Genomic DNA, 18,174 nt, shown 5'->3' on the forward strand with positions numbered 1-18,174 from the left:
CAAAAAAGTGAATTTTTTCCAAAAAAAGTGCGCTTGTAAGACCGCTGCGCAAATACGGTGTGAAAATAAGTATTTCAATGACCACCATTTCATTCTCTAGGGTGTTAGAAAAAAAAAACAATATAAAATGTTTGGGGGTTCTAAGTAATTTTCTAGCAAAAAAAACAGTTTTAAACATGTAAACACCAAATCTGAAAAAGAGTCCTGGTCCTTAAGTGGTTATATATTAGGAGGTTATTATATAAAAAAATGTACTGTGAGTTTGGGTCAGTTCCACTGCCATCAATGATAATCCTCATGATATGTCTAATAGGTTTACTTCCTATGATCATCAGCTCCATCTAGTGGCCATACTACCATATTTTCTTAAAATACCTCAACGAGTAAGATATGGCATTATGACCACTAGATGGAGCTGATGATTATAGTAAATAAACATATTAGACATATTATGGGCAATGTTCACAATCAATATGCCCCCTAGGTCAGGGATATGCAATTAGCGGACCTCCAGCTGTGGCAGAACTACAAGTCCCATGAGGCACAGCAAGACTCTGACAGCCACAAGCATGACACCCAGAGGCAGAGGCATGATGGGATTTGTAGTTTAGCTGGAGGTCCGCTAATTGCATATCCCTGCCCTACGGTGTTTACACCCGACATTCAACCATCTGAGAGGTAACTCCCCATCATGTAGACAGTCATGTGAGATTAGAACAGGAAAACCAATCTCTCTATAGGATAATGTACATACAGACATATTGGGGGATAATTTCCTTTCCTTATTTGTTCTTCATAACATTTCTGGCTACCAGTACAACGTTATCTGCTGTCATGTGTCAGGAATCATCCAATCAGAATGAATGTTTATAGTTTCTGATTGTCCTCTTTGCAGGGTCGGCTCCTAGTGTCCTGGGAAAGGTCCCACAAACCCCCGGGGATCTTCTCTTATATTCTCTGGAGGATCTGAAAGGAAGTGACTTCAAGAGATTTAGGAACAAATTGTCTGATTTCTCCTATGGAGATAAACGTCCCATCCCCCGAGGAAAACTAGAAAATGCAGACTGGATCACCACCAAGGACATCCTGATAGACACATATGGAGAAGAAGGGGCTCTGGACGTCACAAATAAAGTCTTTACAGTGATTGGTCTGATGGGACCTGCAAATGACCTCCAGGAGAGGAGAGAACAGAATGGTGAGTTCCGGTCTATAATGACAATTTCCTACCAATTCCTGATCAATATCTGTGTGAGGAAGAACTAGGAATGTCATCCAGAGAAAGCCAGTGACCAATGGACTGTTAATGATATGGCGTGGCCGCGGGACCAGCAGACCCGATCGCCGCTGGTGTCCCGCGATCGGGTCACAGAGCTGAAGAACGAGGAGAGGTCTGTGTAAACAAACCTCTCCCCGTGCTTCCCTGTGTGGCTGTAACCGATCTCCTGTTCCCTTATATAAGGAAGGATGATCAGTGACGTCACATGCCAGGCCACACCCCCCTACAATGAAAAAAGCACATAACGTCATACATAACACTTACACTGCCCCCTAGTGGTTAACTTCTTCACTGCCAGTGTCATTTACAGAGGAATCCGTGCATTTAAATAGCACAGATTGCTACATAAATGACAATGGCTCCAAAACTGTGTCAAAAATGTCCGATGTGTCCGCCATAATGTCGCAGTCACAATAAAAATTCGCTGATCGCCGCCATTACTAGTAAAAAAATATTAATAAAAATGCTTTAAAACTTCCCCTATTTTGTAAACGCTATAACTTTTGCGCAATCAATAATCACTAATTGCGATTTTTTTTTTTTACCAAAAATAAATAGAAGAATACATATCGGCCTAAACTGGGTAAAAAATATGTTTTTTTTATATATTTTTTGGGGGATATTTATTATAGCAAAAAGTAAAAAATATTGAATTTTTTTTTCAAAATTGTCGCTCTATTTTTGTTTATAGCGCAAAAAAATTAAAATCGCAGAGGTGATCAAATACCACCAAAAGAAAGCTCTATTTGTGGGAAAAAAAGAACGCCAATTTTGTTTGGGAGCCACGTCGCACGACCGTGCAATTGTCAGTTAAAGCAACGCAGTGTCGAATCGCAAAAAGGTCCTTTGGCTGCAAATTGGTCCGGGGCTTAAGTGGTTAAGTTGCCCCAGGCCAGGGGACTTTAATAAAAAAATAAAATAAAAAAATAATGGCATGGGTTCCCCTCCAAGAGCATGCCAGCATTCAGATCTGGTATGGATATTAAGGGGAACCCCGCACCAAAAAAAAAGGTAAAAGCAAAATGCTATGTGTGGCAGAAAACTAACACTGCACATCACCCTGAACACACCATCCCCACCGTGAAACATGGTGGTGGCAGCATCATGTGGTGGGGATGCTTTTCTTCAGCAGGGACAGGGAAGCTGGTCAGAGTTGATGGGAAGATGGATGGAGCCAAATACAGGTCAACCTTAGAAGAAAATCTGTTATGCCCTGTACACATGGTCGGACATTCTGGCGGAAAAGGTCCAATCGGATTATGTTGTCAGAAAATCCGATCGTGTGTGGGCTCTATCAGACTTTTTCCATCAGAAATTCCAATGGAAAAAATTTGAGAGCAGGATCTAAAATTTTCCACCAAAAAAATCCGATCTGACTTTTTCCAATCGTTTGAAGAGAATTCCAAAGGACAAAGTGCCATGCATGCTCAGATCAAATTACGAGACCAAAGCTATTGGCTACTAGCCTCTACGTAGTTCCGTCGTATGCCACGAATGTCACTGCATTCTGAATGATCGGATTTTCCGACAACTTTGTCCGACCGTGTGTATGCAACACCAGTTTCGGACAAAACCCATCGGATTTTGTTGTCGGAATGTCTGACCGTGTGTACGGGGCATTAGAGTCTGCAAAAGACTTGAGACTGGGGCGGAGGTTCACCTTCCAACAGGACAATGACCCGAAACATACAGCCAGAGCTACAATGGAATGGTTTAGATCAGAGCATATTCATGTGTTAGAATGGCCAAGTCACAGTCCAGACCTAAATCCCATTGAGAATCTGTGGCAAGACTTGAAATTGCTGTTCACAAACTCTCTCCATCCAAACTGACAGAGCTTGAGATATTTTGCAAAGAAGAATGGGCAGAAATGTTCCTCTGTAGATGTGCAAAGCTGGTAGAGACATCCCCAGAAAGACTTGCAGCTGTAATTGTAGAGAAAGGAGGTTCTACAAAGTATTGACTCGGGGTGGGGGAGGGGCTGAATAAAAACGCCCCCCACACTTTATCACAGGTTTATTTGTATCATTTATCATTTTCCTTCCACTTCACTTGTTCTCTATGTGCCACTTAGACATGTGCAAAAGGAAAAAAATTGTTTAGTTTCGTTTTAATTTGTTAATTTATTTATTTAGTTTAGTTATATTCGTTAATTTGTTTTCAGATTTCATTTTGTTTTCTACCAAATTCGAAAAATCAGTCGCATTTGAAAATATTTCAACCAAATTCGAAAATATTTCTACCGGATTCAAAATGATTTCAACATGATTCGAAATTATTTCAACCGCATTCAAAACTATTTCAAACGGATTTGAAAATATTTTGCGACCCGAATTTAGGGCCATGTATCTTGAGGTCACTTGGTGATAGAAACCCTAAATTTGGAGATGTTATAGTGTTAGTTCTATTGTGTTTGCATACCAAATTTGGTGTTTCTAGCTGTAAGTGACCTCGAGTTATGTGACCCCAAAATCGGGTCCCAAAATGTAATTCTCTGCTGCAGAAAGGTGCTTTACATTTTGTGACCCGACTTTGGGGCCACGTATCTTGGGGTCACTTGGTGCTATAAACCCCAAATTTGGAGATGTTGTAATGCTAGGTCTACTGTGTTTGCATACCTAATTCGGGGTTTCTAGCTATAAGTGGCCTTGAGATACGTGGCCCCAAATTCGGGTCGCAAAATGTCATTCTCTGCTGCAGAAAAGTACTTGGCATATTGCCCATATCTGGGGTCACTTGGTGGCAGGTGACGTGGCAAGTGGACAATCCACAACTTGGTCATGTGGCACTCGTGGCCGGTCATGTGGCACTCGTGGCCAGCTACGTGGCACTTGTGGCAGGTCACGTGGCACTCGTGGCAGGTGTCGTGGCAAATGGACAATACACAACTTGTGGCAGGTGACGTGGCAAGTGGACAAATACAATACACAACTTGTGGCAAGTGGACAATGACATACATACATGTCATTCTCTTCTGCAGAAAAATACTTGACATATTGTCCATATCTCGGGGTCACTTGGTGCTAGGAACCCCACAACTTGTGGCAGTTGACGTGGCAAGTGGACAATCCACAACTTGGTCATGTGGCACTCGTGCCAGGTCACGTGGCACTCATGGCCGTTCACGTGGCACTCGTGGCAGGTGTCATGGCAAGTGGACAATACACAACTTGTAGCAGGTGATGTGGCAAGTGGACAATACACAACTTGTGGCAGGTGGTGTGGCAGGTGGACAATACACAACTTGTGGCAGGTGACATGGCAAGTGGACAATGACATACAGTATATGTACTTGCCTTGCGATCGACATCCGTGACTTCTTCAATCAGGCATGCTGACAACTTCATTGATGTGATAAATATAAATGAAATAAGATGTGTGTTTTTTTGCACTGTACACTGCAAGTATGAGAAGTTGATGTGACAGATATATATATATATATATGTAAGTAACTAACAACCTCCCAAAATTTCTAATTCAAATAGAAAAGATTGCACTTTTCTGCATCAGGGAATTACATTTTGCGACCCGACTTTGGGGCCACATATCTCGGGGTTTCTAGCACCAAGTGACCCCGAGATATGTGGCCCCAAAGTCGGGTCGCAAAATGTCATTCTCTGCAGCAGAAAAGTGCTTGACATTTTGCGACGCCGGACATTGAGGCCACATATCTCGGGGTCACTTGGTGCTAGAAACCCCAAATTTGGAGATGTTATAGTGTGTTTGCATACCAAATTTGGGGTTTCTAGCTATAAGTGGCCCCGAGATACGTGGCCCCAAATTCGGGTCGCAAAATGTCATTTTTTTTAATTTGATTTGAATTTCGTCCGAATTCGGTTGAATTCGTTAGCATTGTAAATCGGTAATTCGGATGCATCCGAATGTCCAAATAATGAAAATTCGTCCAAATTTAGTTTCGGAACAAAACCAAATGCACATGTCTAGTGCCACTTTGTGTTGGTCTATCACATAAAATCCCAATAAAATACATTCACGTTTTTGGTTGTAACATGACAAGATGTGGAAAATGTCAAGGGGTATGAATACTTTTTCAAGGCACTGTACATACAGGATATCTTGTATAATACATCGCATTATTCTCTCCTTGCTGGGGGAAAGATGTAATCAAACAAAAGTGTGGAAAAAAAGAAAGAAAAATAATAACTAATTTTAGGTTGGATCCAGGCCAGTGCCAGGTTTAGTGTTGGGGTCAAGGTCAGGGTCAGAGGTCAGGATCAAAGGTCAGGGTCAAAGGTAAGGATCAGTAAATTTTAAGTAGGATTTTTTTTAATCAAAAGCATTTTTAAATTGGTATCAGTGTCAGTGTGTTTTAGGCAGAAAAAAATGTAACATGCACACTATTGTTTCCGGGCTGTACTTCGGGTCCAAACAACAACTAATGCTGCATACACACGACCAGACTTTTTGAGGGACTAGGTCCGATGGTCTTTCTGACGGACTTTCGGCGAAGTTCTGACAGACTTTCCGAATGAACGGACTTGGCCACACACAATCACACCAAAGTCCGATGGATTCGAACGTGATGACGTACGACCAGACTAGAATAAGGAAGTTCATAGCCAGTAGCCAATAGCTGCCCTAGCGTCGGTTTTTGTCCGTCGGACTAGCACACACACGAACAGATTTCCCGGTCCGGCGGAGTTCCGGCGGAAAAATTTAAAACATGTTCTATTTCTAAAGTCCGCCGGATTTTTGACAAGCAAAGGTCCGATGGAGCCCACACACGAACAAGTCCGTCGTACCTTTGCTGTCAAAAAGTCCGGTCGCGTGTACGCGGCATTACACCCGCAAAAGTGGTGTCACTGCGACCGTCATGAGCAGGAAAATTCTTCTTTTTTTTTTTTGGGTTGTTCTTTGGCGGTAAGTTATGGTAACAGCAGGATATATACAGCTACATTTAAAAAAAATATGTATTTTTTTTACAGAATAAAATAAAATTGTGTTTCAAAATTGTGGAGGAAAGAAAAGGCTACAGAGTTCAGGAATCTAAAAGGGAAGCAGAGTGAGGCGGCGTACACACGGGCGGACTGTCTGCCGAAACTAAGTTCGTCAAACAGTCCGCTCAAACTTTTGAATGAACGAACTTGCCCACACACGGCACTTTTTTGAGCGGACTAAGTTCGTCGTACTAAGTCCGCGCAACTTTTGAAATGAACGGACTCGCCCACACACGAGGAGGACAGTCCGCTCATTTCGAGCGCGTCTCCAGGTAGGCGGGCTCCGCCGCCTGGAATGGACTTAAAGGGGAACCCCAACGCCAAAAAAAATTGGCGTGGGGGTCCCCCCAAAGTCCACAACAGACCCTTGTCCGAGCACGCTACCCGGCCGGCCAGGAAAGGGGGGCGAGCGAGCGCGCCCCCCCTCCTGAGCCGTACCAGGCCGCGTGCCCTCAACATGGGGGGTGCATTGGGGAAGGGGGGGCCGCGTGGCCCCCCCACCCCAAAGCACCTTGTCCCCATGTTGATGAGGACAAGGGACTCTTCCTGACAACCCTGGCCGTTGGTTGTCGGGGTCTGCGGGCGGGGGCTTATCGGAATCCGGGAGCCCCCTTTAATAAGGGGGCCCCCGGATACCGGCCCCCCACCCTATGTGAATGAGTATGGGGTACAATGTACCCCTACCCATTCACCTGTAAAATAAAAGTACCCAAAAAAAAACACAACACACGAGATAAAATATTTTATTGCACAGCTCCGGGGGTCTTCCGTCTTCGGGGGTCTTCTCGCCGGACTCCTCCGCTATCTTCTTGTAGCTCTTTTGCTAGCGGAGGAGTCCGGCTTTCTTCCTCCCCGCCGCCGGCCTCTTCTCCCGACTTCGGGGGTCTTGTCCCCCTCTTCGGTTCTTCTGCCGGGCCACTGCGCCTTCTTATAGCTCTTTTAGAGGCGGTGGCCCGGTCTTCTGTCGCCGCTGTCGCCGTCGTCGCCGCCTTCCGTTCTTCTTCTTCTTCTTCTTCTTCTTCTTCTTCTTCTTCTTCTTCTCCAGGAGATGTTGACACGTCACTCTCTCTGGCCGGAATGCCAGAGCCGCGCTGTGCGGCCACTTATATAGTGACAATGGGGCAGTGTCACATGGTATATGTCACATGGGTTGGTCACATGGTGACCCCGCCCCCTTACGATGTCATAGTCCCCATGTGACATCAACCCATGGAGACGCGCTCGAAATGAGCAGACTTTTCTCCGGGCGGGAACAGTCCGCTCATTTTGAAAGTACAGCAGACTGCCACACACACGGACGGACTGTCCGCTGAAACAAAGTTTCAGCGAACAGTTTTACGGAAATTCCGTAAGACTTTGTTCGTCAAACAGTCCGCTGAAACTGTTCGCTGAAGCCCACACACGAGCGGACTGTCCGCTGAAACACTGTTCAGCGGACAAAGTTGGGCGAACAGTCTGCCCGTGTGTACGCGGCCTGACACTTCTCCAGGATGCCGACATTCAGTCACCATAACACAATGACATCACTCAGCACGCCGAGCACCACTTGCCTATTTTACAGAACCTCCATATTTATATCTGTATTCCTGGGAGACCCTCATGACTGTTGCTCAGTATTCTGACTCTAATGCTGCATACACACGATCGGACTTTCCGGCGGACTTGGTCTGGCGGACAATCCGACGGACTTTGAAGCTGAGGTCCGCCGGACTTTCAAATGAACGGACTTGGCCACACACGATCACTCCAAAAGTCAGACGGATTCGAACGTGATGACGTAGAATAAGAAAGATCATAGCCAGTAGCCAATAGCTGCCCTAGCATCGGTTTTAGTCCATTGGACTAGCACACATATGACCGGATTGTCCACTAAAAGTCGAGTCCGGTGGTCAAATTTGAAGCCAGTCTTATTTCTTGGTCCGCCGGACTTTTTGGGAAGAAAAACTCAGCTGGAGCCCACAGACGATCGAATTGTCCGACGAACTCTGGTCCGCCGGACCAAGTCCGCTGGAAAGTCAGATCGTGTGTATGCGGCATTAGCCTTATGTCCCATTCATCGATCAGAACCTCCTTCAGAAAGAGGAGTCAAGGCTCCAGATTCTAGGGGTGTGCCTGTAAACCCTGCATAGAGAATTGGGGGCTTTTCTGGTTCCCCCACCATGGTCACATGTCATTGCAATGTGCTGAGATGTTGCCAAGCAAAGATACTCCCCATCACCTACATGGAGAAATAGGATGAGAGAGACTCCAGTCTACAGAGGGTTGGTGGGATGATGGTGTCTGGGAGGATCTGCTACACTAATAACTCTCTTAGTTATTATTTTATACATTTCAGAGGTTCATCAGGACTAATCACTTCCCTATTCTTATTTCCAGCCAAACTGAAGAAGACGACACACGACAACAGATTATCAGGTTAGTAGGACATCCACGTCTGATATTAAATATCTTCTAGATGAATATTTTGATCTCTTGTAGTCTGAATCAGTGGTGGACCTACCAGGGTTGCAAAGGTTGCATTTTCAACTGGGTCCTGGCATTTCCCCACTGTGGGGGCACCTGAGATGGCAGGAGGAGGGCCTGGTGCAGATCATGGGTTCCGTTCACATTGCTGCAACTCCAAAGTCATGCAACTTGCTTGCTATTTTTGTTATTCAACATTGCCATCTATGGCACTCAAAATCGCACAAAAGTAACATAAAAGTGGGGCGAAAAGTTTTTATTTGTTGCTGCAACTTGAGTTGCAGTGATTTGAATGGCACTCATTGAAATGAATGTGTATTGACATTACATTGTCATGTAATTTAATGTGTCGCGAGTCCCATGATAAGTTGCAGCAGTTTGAACCTGGGCTTATCAAGGGCCCCACAACAGCAATAAGAGGCAAGGGCCATGGGCTGGAGGGAAACCCTAAGGCTGCATTCACACCCGAGCGTAGCGTTTTCAAGCAGAAAATCACACGGACTTGCCGTGATTTTGCGGCATTTTTTGGGGCATTTTTTACAGCGATTTGCCGCGATTTTGTGCAGGGCAAAGGGTCACCAATGTTAAAAGAAGAAAAACGCCCAAATCTGCTCGATTCGAGTGACAAAAAAGGGTCCGGAACTTGTTTGAGCTTCAGGTGTTCGGCTTCAGGTGACATGGAGTGGAGATGTGAACCATCTCCATTGAGAATAATAGATTTTTTCCCCTCTATGATTTTGTAGCTTCAGGCTTCAAGCTACAAAACGCTCAGGTGTGAATGGGGTCTAAGACCAGAGGAAAGGGCCCAAGGACCAATAGAAAGCACTCTAGCATTCAGGGGGCCTTTCATGTTTTTTTGCACTGGGGCCCTGAAGGTTCTAGTCACTCCTCTGGTCTGGATGATGTGTCCATAGTTTGGATACTTCCACAATCCTCTTGTATTTCATGGAATATCTTCTTTTAGTGTTACATTCTTGGGGTTTATGGTTAGAATACAATATTTCCAACTTTGTCTTATAAATACAATTTCATGTGTGTATGAGGAATAAAATATTCTCCTTTTTTCTCATAAAGACTTTAGAAAGGAACACAAAGAGTCCACGAAAGAGACATTCCAGAGGATTAAAGTATATAATTCCCGTATGGGGGAGGCTGTATATCTACAGAAAAGATTCATCAAGTTATTGATGATAAACGGACCCCGGAATAAAGTGGACAAAGAACAAGAAATAAGGAGTTCAGGCAGAAGACATCTACAGATCTTGGAGAAAAGACCCCCAACCACAATCCAGGCCCTCTTTGACCCTGATAAAGAAGGTTTCATCCCTAAGGTTGTGGTGTTAGAAGGACCTGCTGGGATTGGAAAAACAATGACCTCCAAGAAGATCATGCTGGACTGGGCCTCTGGGGATCTCTACCGAGACAAGTTTGACTTTGTGTTTTATCTGAGCTGTAGAGAAATCAACACCTTCCCTGAAAACATAAGTCTTGTGGGACTTTTATCCAGAACCTGCAGACTGAGTTCAGATGACCTGGTGTCTGTTCTGAAGGATCCTGGAAGTCATAGAGGACTTCTCTTTCTAGTCGATGGGTTTGATGAACTGAGGTGGACTCTGGAGGGGAAATTTGAGGGTTGTCCTGACATTTCTATGGAAACCCACAAAGAAATAATTCTCCAAAGCTTGCTCAGGGGACAGGTTCTCCCGGAATCTTCTCTGATCATCACCACAAGGTCACTGGCCATGGAGAAACTTAACACATTCATTGATGATTGTCGCAATGTGGAAATCCAGGGATTTACAAGGGAAGATCGAGAGGAATATGTCCATAAGTTCTTTGGAAATAAAGAAGATGCAGACAAGGTTCTGAGTATAATAAAAGCCAATGAAGTTGTGTACACCATATGTGCCGCCCCCATCACATGCTGGATTGTCTGCACTGTAATGAATCAAGAAATACAAAAAGGTTTGGGTCCAATTTGGTGTAATACGACAACTTCAATTTATCTTCTCTACCTGGAGGTCTTACTAACCCATCACAGCAAGAAGGAGCAGTCTGTACACCGGAAACAAACCTGTCTGAAGAAGCTGTGTGCTCTGGCCAATCAGGGAGTTCTGAACCAACAAATCTTATTTGAGAAGAAAGATCTAGAAAGACATGGACTTTCTCTGGATGAGGTGGAGTCTGTATTTCTGAATGAGAACATCTTTCATTGGGACGTCCGTCACCAGACCTGCTACAGCTTCATCCACCTGAGTGTACAGGAGTTCCTTGCTGCTCTCTATTATGGGATGGATGATGGGTCGGGGCCTATGGAAGGTACTTTCCTCCCGGAGATCTGTTCAGGGAAATCACTCCGTGCCTCACTAAGGATTCCCCACATTTAGCATTAGCTGTACAATTCCTGTTTGGTCTCCTAAATAAAAAGCTGACAAAGACATTCTCAGAGAGCACAGGAATCAACATTTCTCTTGGAGCCAGACCTGCAATGAAAGAATGGGCCATGAAGGACATCGATCAGAGTTTCTATACTCAGACAATCTTCTGTCTGTATGAGACTCAAGATGAGGACTTCATTAGAGACGTCATGTCTGCTTGTTCAGGGTTGAAGCTCTCCAGCTCAGACACTGGTCACTTGTGGATGGACAGTAATTATTCCAAGCAGCTGAGCTATTGCTTGAAGGCTTTGAAGAGAGAAAGTTTTCAGTATTTATATTTTGGGTGGCTCACGGTGGGTCCAGAGTGCCAGAAAATGATATCTCCATTACTACACAGGTGTCAGAAGGCCGGGTAAGTGAGTGTGAGGATATCCTAACTGAATATACAGAATGGGCAGGAACCTGCATACAGTATAACAGTGATTTTCAGACATGTTCTCCATCTACCACACTTGTTAGAAGTTAGGGGTCTATTTATTAAACAAGTTGTGTGAATATTCTAGAATTTGCACAGAAGTCACAAAAAGTCCCGGCCATGTTTGCAATGTGTGTGAAATGTCAGTTTCTATCTGTAACATTCCCTAACATTCAATCCTAAGAGAAAATAGCCCTAAGAACATTCAACCAGAAGAGGAAATAATGTGAGGGAGAGCTGTGCTCAGTATATGGGGATTCCTGTGCTCACCACTGACAGTGTAATGATCAGATACTGTAGAGGGAACTGCTATACAGAATGGATACAATGTTGCAGAGACAGAACTCCGTTGTGTACCTTAGGTAATCTGTGAAGGGTTCAGTCCAGAAAACGTGTCACACAACCGAGTCTCATCTTTGCAACATTGTATCTGTTCTGTATAGGAGATTACTCCCTGCAACATTGTATCAGTTCTGTATAGGAGATCACTCCCTGCAACTTTGTATCAGTTCTGTATAGAAGGTCACTCTCTGCAGTAGATGATTCATTACACTAAATACTTATTTCCTTTGGACATCAGCTCCATCTAGTGGTCATAATGTAGATGTAGGTAAAGGAAAAACATTTGAACTGGAGAGAAAGTGTTCTTTAAAGTGGTTGTAAACCCTTACAACCAACTTTGATCTACAGGTAAGCCTGGATTAAGGCTTACCTGTGGGTCTAAGAAATATCTTCTAAACCTACACGGTTTAGGAGATATTTGCCAAAAGACAGGCACCGCTGTCTACGGCACATTCGCCATAGACAGCGGCGCGCAGGCGCACTGAGCGCGCCGCAGTTAACGGCGATATGCCGCGAGTGGCGGCTCCCGTGCGCATGTGCGGGAGTGACGTAATCGCGGCTCCGACGAATGACAGAGCCAGAGCAGAAAGACCCACCAAAAAGATGGATGCTCCGGACTACAGCAGACAGCGGTGACTTCTCTGGCTCCTGTGTCAGGTAAGTGACACATAATGGACTACTATGCGATGTGATGCATAGTAGTCCATTATGCTTTACCTTTGCAGGGAATCAAAGAGGAAGTAAACCCATCAGGGTTTACTTCCTCTTTAAAGCGGAGTTCCACCCATTTAAAAGTCAGCAGCTACAAAAAGTGTAGCTGCTGACTTTTAATAATAAGACACTCACCTGTCCTACGGTCCAGCTATGTGGGCACACAAAAGCCTCGATCCTCTCTTCCTCCTCTCTGAGGAGCTGGCATTGTAACCGTGGGCACCCGGCTGTGGCTTCACAGCTGGGCGTGCACTGCACATGCCCGATGCCATGCTGTGCACTGTGAATGGCCGAGCAATTTTCTGGGACCTGTGACGAGTCCCAGAAGATTACAGGGGGAAGGTAAAATTCCTTCCAGTGCCGTGGAGCCAGCGGAGGAAGTGTGAGCTGGGTGTCCCGTAAAAACAGAATGCAATGATGACTGTAATCCCTCACATTTAACTTCATAGCCCCCCCCCCCAGTATTGTGATATTATGTCCCATCAATAGATTCTATGACCTTCCCAGTGTGTCTGCATCTCATAGAGATTGTCCAGTGTTCAACAGTGGTGCCACCTGACATATCGCCCTCCTACTGTCGGGTCAGGTGTGATCTGCTAGTCATTCATTGGTAGGCATGAATGGGTGTTTCCAGCCAATGAAGGGATGGCTTGGTGTTTGGAGATCTATGGAATGGAAAAAATGCCATTGCATTTTATATTGGGAACCAAAGAGTTTTTTTTTTCCAGATTTTCCATAAACTGTTGATGAATGGAGACTCCTGTGTAGATAGGCCAGAGATCCTGTATATACCGTATGTCAGGGGCTTCATCTAAGTTTTGTCTTGCGTGTGACTTCAAAGACTGCTCATAGACACCAATGAAAAGTCCTCATCAGGTCCAGTATGAGCCAATGGGAATGCAGCCATGTGGAAGAGAAATGTTGGGTGTTACATTGTTATTCTCAGTGTCAGAGGTCATACATTCTTGGTGGTAATAATTATCTCATTATTGTGTTTTAGGTTTTGGCATTGTGCTATTTCCAGTAAAGATTGTCCAGGAGAGGACAAAGCAGAGGATGAAGAAGAGTCCTCCTCTTCAGAAGATAAAATGAAATCTGTTAATATTTCCTTTCTGATGAACCCGGAGAGTAAAATTCAGGAGTTAGAGTAAGAGAAATCTGTGATCCTGCAGTGATCGGGAAATGTAATGTCTTGTGATTGTTCCCGTCTCTCAGTGTTTCCTTACATATCTGGATGTCTTCCATCTTCCCCGATGTAGTATCTTCCATCACCTGTCCTCTTCTCCTGTGTTTTCCCCTCTCTAAGGGAATCTTCCTCATTGTTATCTATTCCATGGGATTTTGGGGTCTCCCTTAAAGTAGAACTGTGATCAGGTTATGTACACATTTAATGAACATCCATAATCTTAACAAGCAGTAAATAAGCTTTAAAACAAACCATCACTGACCCCTGTAGCTGCAGACACATCTGCTCCACCCTCTCCTCTCACTCCTCTGAGTCAATAAGTTGTGAGTGGAAATTACAGCTTGAGCTACTGAGCTCTGTAAATAACATGGTTTGTACAGTGAACCAGGAAAAACAGGGAGGTAAATGTGTGAAAAAAAAAGATTTCAGCTCCACCTGATGGGTTGAAATGGAAATGCTAATTTTTTATACGCAAATCCTGACTATATTAAAGACAGAAAACACGATAGATTCCTCTGAAGGCAACAACATAATATAGTTCTCACTTCTGTACAAAAGGCCGTCCCATTTCAAATACAACCCATACTCCAGAAATATTCTCTTTCGTTGTCTCCCTTCTGCAGGATAGTAGTTATAAATCCTGGAACTTTACCCATCCCCCCTTCATTAAAAGAAATGATGAACATCCCTAACTCACATTCCCTATAGGAGTCCTTGTCTGCCATAAAAAAGTCCCAAGGCTTCCACTGTCCTGGCTCTGGGCAGTGATTGTCTATCTCCCCCTCTCTGCTCCTGTTGGGGGTTCTCTTGAGGTATGAAGATTGTATCCTATGGACATAAACCCCCTCCGGAGTCCCTCCACAACGACATATTATACTACCGTATGTAGAGCTGGGCAGTCAGCTTCATCTGATTGTACTTTGTTCCTTTCTGTTTGATTTCTTCAATACAAACTACAGTATTTTCCATAAAATGAGTAGAGCTCTCCTCTGGTGAGGATCTTCCTCCTTATATTCTCCTTCTGGGCGGTTTTACCTGTTTTTGAATTTCAGTTTTTCTGGATGATATCAACAAGAAAGTGGACTTTGTGTCTCAAGTTTGTGCCATTAGTTCTATCTGCAGATGTCTGACTTCATGAAAGACTTATGGGTCATTTCCTAACCAAGTTTTCCCTCGAGTTCCCCCCCCTATGTCGGGCCTTGTCTGCTCCTAATCAATATGTGCTCCTCATTTCTCTGTGCGGATCTCAGTAATGATATGGGGGACATTCTACTCCAGAGACACGCTCTCTACAGAGTGACTGGACTGCTTGAGATATTTACACTCCTTCTACGGATCATCATAAGTGGATTTTACTGACTTTTCTCACCTTGATGATGGTATCCAGTTCTCTTTTCTACTAATTTTGTGATGACCATTCCCTAATGCCCCATACACGCGACTTTCCAGCAGAAAAGGTCCAACGGAATAATTCTGTCGGACATTCCGATCGTGTGTGGGCTCTATCTTACTTTTTCTTTCTAAAATTCTGACGGACCTAGAAATAGAACATGTTTCAAATCTTGCCGGAGGAACCAGTTCCCTTCGAGAAAACCGCTCGTCTGTATGCTGTTCCAACGGACCAAAAATGACGCAAGGGCAGCTATTGGCTATTGGCTATTGAACTTCCCTTTTCTAGTCCTGTCGTATGTCATCGCATTCTAAACAATTGGACTTTGGTGTGATCATGTGTAGGCAAGTCTGTTTTGGCAGGGAACTCTAGCGGAACTCCGTCAAAAAGTCCTTCGGAGTTCAGTCCGACGAGAAGTCTGCTCGTGTGTATGCGGCATTCGAGTTTTTGGTTATTTTCCCTAATATACTATCACGTGTCTGTATTTGTCTCTGCAGTCTGTATGAATGTGGCATGACTTCCTTGTTCTTTGATGGTGTCCATTCCATTCTTACAGTTGTGCTCAAAAGTTTGCCTTCCCTTGGAGAATTGGTAAAATACAGCATGTACCATTTTTAAAGAAAACATGAGCGAGCTGGCAAAACCCATTTCTTTTATTTCTTATGGGATTCACATGTCGTAACTGTAGGTGATAACAGAATGGCACAATCATAAAACAAAACATGGCAACAATCAAAGTCCCCTGTTCAAAAGTCTGCATCCCCTTAGTTCTTAATCCCGTGTATAGCCCCTTTTTAGCATCAATGATAGCAGTCAGTCTTCTGTAATACTTGTCTGTAAGGCCCAAATTCTTGCAGGTGGCTGCCCATTCATCTTGGCAAAATGCCTTTCAGGTCAAGTCTTTGGTCGTCTTGCATGAAGCACACGTTTGAGATCTCCCCACATTGTCTCAAGGATATTAAGGTCAGGAGACTGTTATGGCCACTCCAGGACCTTCACCATTTTCTGCTGTAACCACTGGAGGCTCAACCATGGTCTTGTGCTTAGAGTCATTGTCATGCTGAAAAGTTCAAGAGCATCCCATGCGCAGCTTACGTGCAACAAAATGCAATTTGTCTGCCAGTATTTTCTAAAGACATGCTACATTCATCTTGCCATCAGTTTTGATAAGATACCCCCCTGCCTTTAGAGCTCACTCACTCCCAAAACATCAGTGAGCCACCACCATGCTTCACAGTGGGGATGGTATTCTGGTCACTATAGGCCTTGTTGACCCCTTCCCAAACATAGCGCTTATGATTGTGACCATAAAGCTCTATTTTGACAAATAGCAATGAAAACTCTACGCTACAAACCAAAAGAAACCAAAAGTAGGGAAACACAGATACATGTGATTGTGGCTGCTGTAGTCTTCAAAATGTGTCTAACTCTATAACTCCAACTCTATAATGTGACCTCTATAAATGTGCATAAAGACTGTGCTACCAAAATTGGTTATCAAAGTTACTAAATATTTTGCCGCATATAAAAGTGCAAACGATAAATAAACAAATGAACAACACCAGAACATTGTCTAATTAAACTAATGTCCAATGTATCAGTGATGCCGCATACACACGACCGGACTTTCCGGCAAACTAGGTCCGACGGTCTTCCTGACGGACTTTCGTCAGAGTTCCGATGGACTTTCCGAAAGAACGGATTTGGCCACACATGAACAAACTAAGTTCATTCATTTTGAACATGGTGACGTAAACAGGACTAAAAAAGGAAGCTCATTAGCCAGTAGCCAATAGCTGCCCTTGCGTCGTATTTGGTCCGTCGGAACAGCATACAGACGAGCGGTTTTCCCGATTTGAGTCCGTTGGAATTGCGTAGGTCGGATAGATTTGAAACTTGTTCTATTTTTTGGTCCACCAGATTTTTTCCCCAAAAAATGAACGGTTAGCCCACGCACAATCGGATTGTCCGACTGACTAATCCCGTCGGTCCTAGTTTGCCGGAAAGTCCGGTCTTGTGTACGCGGCATAAGTCCCATTCAGATAATAGTTGCTTAAAAAACAAAAGGTAAGGGAACAGGTGGCGGTGCCATTAGTAACAGATGCATACAAGACCACTTTCATGGTGACCCCACATGGATTTATACTCCCCACAATGGATGGACCTTCTATCACTAGTTAGGTATCACTGTGATTTTTTTGGTTGGACCCACTGTGTATCTTGTCACCAACTTGACCATTCACATGTGCCAGGATGCGATTTCTTCCAATGGAATACACCACCACTCAAAAAACAATAAGTTTAAAGTAAATAAAAACACAGCCACTTTTTGTCAAGTCCTTTATTCAAAAACCCCAAAAAACAATCCCAAAGTAGATTCAACATCAATCACAATGAATGCTGCCCACTGACCTGAATAAAAGTAAAAAAAAAACAAAAACAAAAAAAAACAGAACAGCACCGACGCTTGGGTCTTGCCAAATGACAGCTCCACCACCTCCCGCTGCTAAATAAATGAACGGGGAAGGGAACCCAATAACATCACTGGGTAACCCTGCCACATTGTGACATCATCGCCCCAGCGAGGTCACATGTGACATCATCGGGTGGTCTGCCCCTTTGTTTATTTAGCAATGGAAGATGGTGGAGCTGTCATTCAGCGGTGGCCAAGCGTCAGTGCACGTCGGGTATTTCTTTTTTTTTTTTGGTCAGGTCAGCGGCCTGGCGTTTATCGCACTTTACGCTGAGTCAACTTTGGGGATATTTTTTTTTTTTAAATCAAAGACTTGTCAAAAACTGTGTTTTTAATATTCTTTTTGCCTTTTTTTTTGTGAATGAGTAGGGGTGCTGTTTAAACCCTACTCATCCAAATAGGGGGATCCGGAAATCCCGCTGACAGAAGAGTCAGCGGGACGCGGCGGCCATCCGATGCAGAACAACCATGTTGTTTACTGGCTGTTAAGGACGCTAAGGATGCTGGCAGCTGCCGACT

At 44.2% G+C, this 18,174-nt stretch overlaps 1 pseudogene; it reads left to right on the top strand.

Moving 5' to 3' along the window:
- Nucleotides 1-18,174, top strand: part of LOC143962084 (NACHT, LRR and PYD domains-containing protein 3-like) — a 37,216-nt pseudogene that overhangs the window by 10,333 nt on the left and 8,709 nt on the right.

The sequence above is a fragment of the Lithobates pipiens genome, unplaced genomic scaffold (genome assembly GCF_037356315.1).
Source record: "Lithobates pipiens isolate NorthernLeopardFrog02 unplaced genomic scaffold, aLitPip1_a1.2 Scaffold_8, whole genome shotgun sequence".
Classification (NCBI taxonomy): Eukaryota; Metazoa; Chordata; class Amphibia; order Anura; family Ranidae; genus Lithobates; species Lithobates pipiens.